This window comes from Anoplopoma fimbria, chromosome 20, assembly GCF_027596085.1.
Source record: "Anoplopoma fimbria isolate UVic2021 breed Golden Eagle Sablefish chromosome 20, Afim_UVic_2022, whole genome shotgun sequence".
Lineage (NCBI taxonomy): Eukaryota > Metazoa > Chordata > Actinopteri > Perciformes > Anoplopomatidae > Anoplopoma > Anoplopoma fimbria.
Window position 1 is genome coordinate 319,073 of NC_072468.1, and position 9,087 is coordinate 328,159.

Below are 9,087 nucleotides of genomic sequence, written 5' to 3' on the forward strand. Positions count from 1 at the left end.
TAGATGTGTGCGATACGACACAGAGAGCAAAACTGTTCGTTCAAAACAACAAAGAGCCTCCCCTTTTGAAACGGACTCCAATGATGGCAAAACGTTCGTGTTAACCTGCAAGTAACAAAGAAAACAAATGAAGACACACTGAATGTCGGCTGCTGAATAAATCACAAATAGCATCAAAAATTGGTTTGATTTAATGACAATTTAAACAATTTTTTTGGGCCACTTAGCGGGAGTACAACGACAAGCTTTAAATACATAATTTACATATGAACTCACTCATGCACACACACACCTCACAACCTTCAAGACCTGGGTCCTTGAAGGTTTCAACAGAAGTCCAGGGAGGATCTGAAAGCATGTGAGTGTTTTGTGCTTATCTGAAAACATCTTGCGACATTTAACAGGGACATGTTTACATCAAACACATGATGAACCACCATTTTATAAATGTCAGGGTGGAGTACAGATTACAGCTCATATGAGAAACTGAGCTCAAATTGTGTCAGTGCTGTGCTGGATCAGCCTGCAGTGCATTGCTGAAAGAACATGCAATCTTGCAATTAAACATTTATTCTGCTAGTTTAACAGACAAAAAACTCATTTGCAACTCTCACCGACAAATGCACTGCATGAACTGCAAGCAAGAGTGAACCGCTGTGGTGCTGAGGTTCAATTCCCAAGGGCAATTATTTGGAAGTTTCCAGCTGCTTCCAGCTGTCAGAAGGCACGAAGAATGATATGAGGCACAGTTATTAAAGACAGTTTTGAGTTACAGCGTGCATATATATATATATATATATATATATATATATATATATATATATATATTCCATGCTGCTAGAATGAACGAGGAAAAGCCTGCAGGATAGATGAGTTCTGTGGCATTTCTGTTATACGATGGCTACTTCTGTAATGCATTAGGTATGAGGTTCAGATTGAGGTTCTGACTGAGCTCAGGTTTTGAGGTTGTTGAAAAAGCAGACAGAGGGAAAGATAGCAAGGCACAGAGAGATACTGTATTTACAATGAGACACAACGACAGAAACAGAGAGAGAGAATAGCAGGGGAGTGGAACACAGAAAAAAAGACAAAAGGAGAGATGCAACTTAGGAAAGCTGAATTTGTGCCTCAGTAGAACAAAGACGCTTGTTAGAACCAGAGTTTCCCAAAAGTATTCCCAGAAATATTCTATAAATATTCCATTAGCAGCTTTCCAGACAGATCCGCCTGGGATGTTCATTATGAAACACTTAGAATAGGTTTAAGGAGAATCTGAAACAGTTTGGATGAAAGTGCAACCCATTTCTGCAGATGTATGCCTTTGATGAAAGTGCTGCATTAGGGCTGATGAGATACATTAATAGATCATATGCCTATGCATATGGACCATAATGTATGTGTATGTGTTTTTGCGAGTTTCTGTGTGTGTCATTTCGTATGCTTTGAGAAAAGAAACTGTATGTGTGTGTGTGAGTTTATACTCAATGTCACATTATCAACCATCACCACAGCGGGCCTATATACCACATAGAAACATTTCCGAACTCAGAGAGCCTCGTCCCCTATCTCTGCTTTAACAGGATGAACATTGACTGCATGTTTGAAGTTAAGAATCTTATCTGGCAAGCCAAGCGGCAGAAATCAGAGGTGGGGAGGAGCTGCACGAAACTGCAGATTTAGAGATTTTCCTCTTTCGTCCGACACACATCGCTGCTGAATTATATTACTTATTTCAGAATTCAGCCTTCAACACAGGGGACTGTGACGCTTTGAAAATATCTCGACAGAGATAATGCTTGCATGGGATTGTCTTATCCTCTCCTTGGAAAGCAAGCTTTGACAATCTTTTTGCCTCATCTGACTTCTCCCTTCCCTCTTCGACTCCACGTCACTCTTTATGTGATCTAAGATGGATGAAACTGAACAGGGCCGTTTTGGTTGTCCTGCTGTGAGAGTTAAGATGGAAATCTCTGATGTGTCTGTGTCATTCTATATAATCATATCTTTGACGAACAGCTGTGGTTTACAAATAGCATGCATCCACACAGCTCCTCCCTCGTGGCTGCAGGGAAATCGGCAGCCCATTATAAGGCTGGAATAGGCCTAAAGAATTTTTCGCCTCATCTCCTCAGCCTTACCTCTAGTCGAGTGAAAGAGCTGACAAGGTAGGAAAAAGCTGACACAGAAGTCTAATTCTATAAGGATGAAAACCTCAGACTCATCAGAGATGCAATTTTTCTGCTCTATAATTTTACAGCAGTAAGGGTGAAGGAATTGAAGAGAGTGGGGTAGGCAGCATGCAATTTGCACATATTAAATGAGCAGTATAGTGATTAATGGTGATTAGGTAAATTGTTGTTTCTATCTAGGCTACATATTCACACCGAATCTGTGGTTAACAAGGAGGAAAAATTCTCATAACAAGGGAGGATGCCATTTGTTCTCATTCCCCTTCAAACTGCCTTCTGGGATACAATGCCACAATGAGGCTACTCACATGAACCCATGATTGGTGAAAAAATAATTACGAGCCTGCAGCAGCCCTGTAAGATTAGTTGCATGGTTACTAAGTTTAATTGAGGCCTTGTCTGTCCTTTCAGTCTTGTCCATCTACCGGTCTCTCTCATGTTTGTCTGTTCATTGTTTACTGGTTACTGGCGAATCTGCCATTCCCATGCTGGATTTAATTGCCTTCACACACTCACACACACACACAGACACAAACTTACAGACATCATGAATAACGATAAGGGGACCATTATGGCTCAGTATAGAGAGGGTCGCCCTTCAATCAGGTGGTTCAATTCCCAGCCCTGCTAGTCCATGTTGGTGTGACCTTGAGGAGGACACTTATCCCCAACTTTCTCCGGAGGCGTTTAAATGGTTATGACTGTGAGCTGGTTCTGATAGGCCTGGCATGCATTGTAAAAGTGCTTTGAGTGGCCATTATCCTCACTTTTACTGTTCACTTTCTTTATACTCTATTAAGCTGTATTAAGATATTGCCAGTGCAAACAGAACAACCAACTGCTGCTGGTTCACATTAAATGGTCAAATAAGGAAACACAGGGGGGCTTTTATTGTGAACAGGACAATAAAAGTGAGTTTGTCAAGGCGGTTCGCACTTCAAGGTAACCACAAGTGTCACTAAATCAGTCAGTACTTATATCTTTAGGTTAACAACATGTAACAACTGTAAAGGATTAATTAACAATTAATAACGCTACCTTTAACAAAGAATGGCTTTGCCTGAAATTGCCTTTTCTGCAATTTACCTTTGTTTTTTTCAAGAATACATGAAGTTATATGAATATATGAATTATTGTGGACATCAGTTCCTACTGTGGGTGTTTTCATGTTTGGTGTTGATAATATCAGAGCAGACATCTCTCTTCTTACGTCCATAGAACGATGTTTTGTGGGGAATTCTCACAGACCGCAATAAAGTTAGCTTTAAAGTTGTCAGTGACCTGCATTTCCTGCTTGTGATGTGGTTATTTGGTGCCATCCCAGTTTGTCAATCTATCTTTCTCTTCATAGGAAGTACGTGTGTGTGTTTGGCTGTCTCTCTGTCTCTCTGTCTGTCTGTTTATCTGTCTCTTAGTTTGTCTGTGTGTCTGGTCACCAGTCTATATCTGTGTTAGCTTGTTAATGTTGTTATTCAGGGAAAAACATGATTTCCAAGGATCTACTTCGAATTAAGGATGTATTGTAATGTAAAAGCTTTGTTACTTAAATTTCTCCATTATTGCAAAAAAAATGAGAATATTCTCATTATCTTAGAGCCATCCCTGTGTCTCGTGCTTTCCTGGAGAAAATACTACCATACATATTGTGAGCGCTGATAAGACTAACCAGTTCCTTGTGCATTTTGCTGTCTCATGAGGGGTTATTTTTAATAGAGAAAGAGAATTATTCATTGTCAGCTAATCTGTAAGGTCTGCACTTCTGTTTGCCATTCTATGTGATTCTATTATGTTCTATTGTGCTGAACATTCCTGAGCAATCATTCAACATTGTGTTTCCAAACAGCAGATGGTTCGCTAACAGCGATAAGAAACAGACATTTAGCAGATAAATGAATAAATAAAAATGATGATTGGGTGTAATATTTAATATTTATACATGCCAAGCTGCCATAAAAGAACACAACTGTGTTTTTCCACTCTCATCTCATTCAGTGTGTGTGTGTCAGATTCTTGCGTTGAAATATTTCACCTGCAGTACATATAGTTAATCACATTTTAATGGAAAATATGTCTTTGAATAATTGGTGTTAAATTTGTGCATTAGTATATAATGATTTAATTTTTTTTATTCTGTTTTAATTAACAGAGAGTTACAATAGTTACAACCCGAAAATGGAAACAGCTGTTTGAAATAAAGCTGTGTGTGAAGTGTGTGTGCGCTAACGTGTAGATCTGCAAATGTGAGAGAGAGAGACAGAGAAAGAGAGAGAGAGACTATGCCAGTCTTTCAGGAAAATAGATTTTGAGAGATGTGTAAATAATGAATGACTTAGCAATCAAATATTAGAGGATTCAAACATGAATGATGTGTGTAGATGTCTGTGTGTGTGTGTGTGTGTGTGTGTGTGTGTGTGTGTGTGTGTGTGTGCATCTGTGTGTGTGTGTGTGTGTGTGTGTGTGTGTGTGCATGTGTGTGTGTGTGTGTGTGTGTGTGTGTGTGTGTGTGTGTGTGTGTGTGTGTGTGTGTGTGTGTGTGTGTGTGTGTGAGAAAGAGAGTTTGTGTTACACGAGGCAGTTGGGTGAAAAATGCAGCGCATGCAAACCTGAAATTGCAGTTGTCTGCAGGTACAGGTGAAAATAACACACCGAATGATGCATCGAGCATCATGAGAAAAGAGAGAAAGACAGAAAGAGAGACTGTAAAGGACACAGGGGCAATATTTGACAAAGGTTGGCCTAAAACTTGCTGCACATGCTATAGTTTACATTAGATCCTATTCCCTCCAGTGTGCAAATGTCCCTGCCAAAAAATATTCCGTTTGATAAAATTGACCCCATTTAGAAGGGCACAGATGGAAAAAGAGCAGAGAGGGTGATGTCCAGTTCAAATTTGCATGGGTTGCAGTTCATGCATGTGTGCTTGAATATGTTTGTGTGTGTGTGTGTGTGTGTGTGTGTGTGTGTGTGTGTGTGTGTGTGTGTGTGTGTGTGTGTGTGTGTGTGTGTGTGTGTGTGTGTGTGTGTGTGTGTGTGTGTGTGTGAGGGAGAGAGACAGCGAGTAAGAAAGAGAAACCGTTTGTACAGTAAGCGAAGGTTAATTGCTGTGTGACCATGCTGAGAGCAATGAACTCTGACCTGTCAAGGGTCAGGCATGGTCTCCTCTTGCAGGAGAGCACATTTATAATTACTCTGAACACCCTTGCTGATGACCTTCACAGCACATTCGAGGCGCACATAAGCTCAGGCACAAACACCAAAAACTCGATGTTTTTAATCTTGCAACAGGATAGTTCCTGACTTTGCTCTGAAAAAGAAAAAACACTCAGCAAACAGCTTAAGCTTTGGCTTAAAAATAATAAATGATCACATGCTATATGGGCTGTTCTTACACACAATAGTGATCTGTTTGGCTGTGAACAAGATGACAATATATGGCCCAACGTGACAACAAACTTTACTTCTGAAGGTGTACATGTGTGTGACAGAGATCACTTTGTATAATGTTTCTCCCAAAACATGTGGTTCTCTATGAGTGTGTTTGTCAATGTGTGTGTGTGTGTGTGTGTGTGTGTGTGTGTGTGTGTGTGTGTGTGTGTGTGTGTGTGTGTGTGTGTGTGTGTGTGTGTGTGTGTGTGTGTGTGTGTGTGTGCAGTAATTCCACTGGCTTTGCCCATGTCACGTATCCTGTCAGGTAGCCGTGGAGATTCAAAGAAAGAGCCAAAAGAATGTATTTGTGTTCAGCAGAGGAGTGTAATTAATCTCTGACTTCCTGAGCTATAGATTGACATTTAAGTGTCATTCACACTCCTTTGTCTTTGTGTGTGTGTCACTGCACAAGTATGTGTGTGTGTGATGCCTGTGCCATATTAAGAACTATCAGTCGTATTGGTTTTACACATACTGTGCACACACAAGCCCACACACTCTCTATAAAAGCCTCGGGATGTGATCCCCCCCCCCTACCCATCCCCGTTCTATGTCATGTCTGAAGCTGGCCATAATCTTACTTGACAAGTTTTGACAGAAACTATGACTTGATATCATATCATCATGGTTGGCAGACCTCTAACAGAGACAGCCTGACTACACTCAATACTAAATGGATGAGGAAATACACATAATGCAGTCCATCTCATTGTAATGTCCGGGGATGTTTCGTACTGAGCAGAGTTGTATTGTGCCGCATCATATTGTATTGTATGCAAATGTTATGTATTGTGTGTGGTAATGCACTGCGCCTTTTAGAAGATCGTTTTGTATTGTGTTGTTTTTTATTGGGTATGTCCAGAGGCTAATCTACCCGAGTGCAGCTGACATGTCCTGAGGACTGTCTGTAAATATTAATGTTAGAGAGAATTAATATCCCTTCATGTGTGTGTTTGTGTGTGTGCGTCTCTCAGCGTTAATGCCATGGAGGAATGTGTGAAAGCTGTCAGAGAACATCAGGTTCCTAAAATAGACATTCCCCATGGGAAAGAAAGAGGAAGAGAAAGAGAGAGAGAGAGCGAGAGATTGTAGAGTAGGTATTCACATTTGCGAGAAAAAAAGCCCAGATTCTAGGACAGTGACAATGATTAATTATAGATTACAGATTACAGTAAACAGACACGCACACAAACACGCACATGCAAACAGATATTCTCACACATCGACAAACTCGATGCCTTGTGGAGTTTTTAACAAGCTTTTTGTTGTGTATATGCTAGTAGAAGGCCGAATGCCAGAGACACCAGCTTCTCACCATCGCAATAAGAAAGTCTGAAAATTAGTCTTTACAATGAAATCAAAACATTGACAAATTCAGTGTTTTGATTTCATTGTAAAGACTAGTTACAATTAGTTTTCAGGGTTTTTGAAGATATACTCAGATTTTGATAAAATCAATGTTCATTTTTTCATTTCATTCCATTTTTCAGCGAAATATTTCATTTTAACCAAGATAACAGGATAATAATAAGTCAAGAGCACTATATCTTATTAAACAGTGACCTCTGCTAGTGAGATGTTTGGGAAGATGGAGATTAAAACACTGTATGAATGAGTATGAATGAATCTGTTATTTAGAAAAGTTTGAATATTGGACATGAAAGGGTCGGGGAGATTTCCCTCTGATTTGTTATCTATAAACTTTTGGTCAACACTAATAGTATGTTATGTAGGAAGTTGAAATATAGGACATGATGGGGATGCAGGGTGTTGAACTAAATTGAATTGACTCTTGAGTACACTGCATATAAACATGAGATTGGGTGGATCTCCTTGAAGGAACATTTTAATGTGTTTGCAAGTTATACATTACATCTGATCATTTTCAAATGTATGATTTACAGTGTTTCTTACCATTCCAAGCAGACAATGCTTTCTATTTTATGTAAATCAATTAGCAGACTTGTAAAGATGCTTGAGTTGTGTAATATCACAGAGAACATTAAGTCTGCATTATATTGCCATCTCTCAGGCTATTCAGATGCACAGATAATCCATTTACCACATGAGCTAAAGCTGGAAAAAGTGACATAGTGAACGTTGTCAAAGTACCATCAACAGCACAACACACAGACATTGATAGAAGATCAATTGTCATTGTGTGGTAATGCATTGCAGATTTAGAATTTAACCTGCACATTAACTGCACAACAATTTTAAAGTTAATATTCTCTCTGATGAATGAAATCATTTTAGCAAGTTTCATGTGTTTGCTATTTTCTTTTGCATTATAGTCAAATGAAAATGAAAATGACACATGATTTGATTTGTAATGGGAAAAACACTGTGGTATGGCCCTCTATGACTATCTGCTTCAACAGACCTGACCAAGGCAGCTCTTCTTTTACAGAGGCCGAGGAATTAGCTGCAGTGTCTCACGGGTCAAGGTAAATATCAAACCATTGAGAGTGATTCATGGTATGGTGACACATTTCGTAATGCTTTCCTTCAATGTACCCTTGCAAGAGAGATTCAGTTGACTACATCGTACCACTGAAGGATTTTTAGTTCTCCGTGGTGGTACTTTCCTTTATGCTCACATCTGACTAATACCTACTTCCTGTGGATAAACAAAAAGGTTTCAGGTCATGTCAGGATCTCTTTCTACAATGAATTCCAATGCCCTACAGTGAGTACATAGTATGCAAAAGAGGTATTGTGAAGGTATAGTGGGAGATGGAGGAGAGACAAGTGTTTAAGAGACTCTTTTAAGATGACAGAGAGTTGAATCCTCTATTGCGGTATTAGATGGAGAGAGAGAGGGGAGGGAAAGAGAGGGGACTCAATCATCCCATCATCATACGCTTCTGGCAGGCAGTTGATGAGGGAATGTGAGCCCCTGCTATCTCTTCTTTTCCATACCAACCCTCTGCTTTCCACACAGGAGTAGTGGATAATTAAAAGATAAACCGATAGCACGGGAGAGCAAGAGGGCCATTGTGACCTCATCTCTGTTCTCCCTACTCTGAGATAATTAAAATAGAGACTTTATAAAATCATTCACAGGATTCATCCAGCTGCAGATTTTTTTCCGCTCTTTTCAACCGCACACACTCCATCAACCAAAAATATTTTCAGATGTAATGACTCTGCTTAACAACACAAAAAAGAGGACCTGTTGAAGACACGGGATGTTTTATGGGCGTAATCATGCGAGCCGTTTAATTGCTTCAGGCTGAGAATAGAGAGGTTCACTGTGTTACCGTGGTCTCAATATAACCAAAGCAAACTCCTCGGGGGAGTAGTTACAGAAGTTATTTATTGTACTGCTGTAATTATAGCTACCATCATTTGTATTTCTGGTACTTTTAAGCGAATAATGTGCATGTCTGCATGTTTACCCTCATACTCTGGGAAGGTGATCACAGGCTGGCATGAAATTGTGTGAATAATGTTCTTGTCTTTTTCAGGT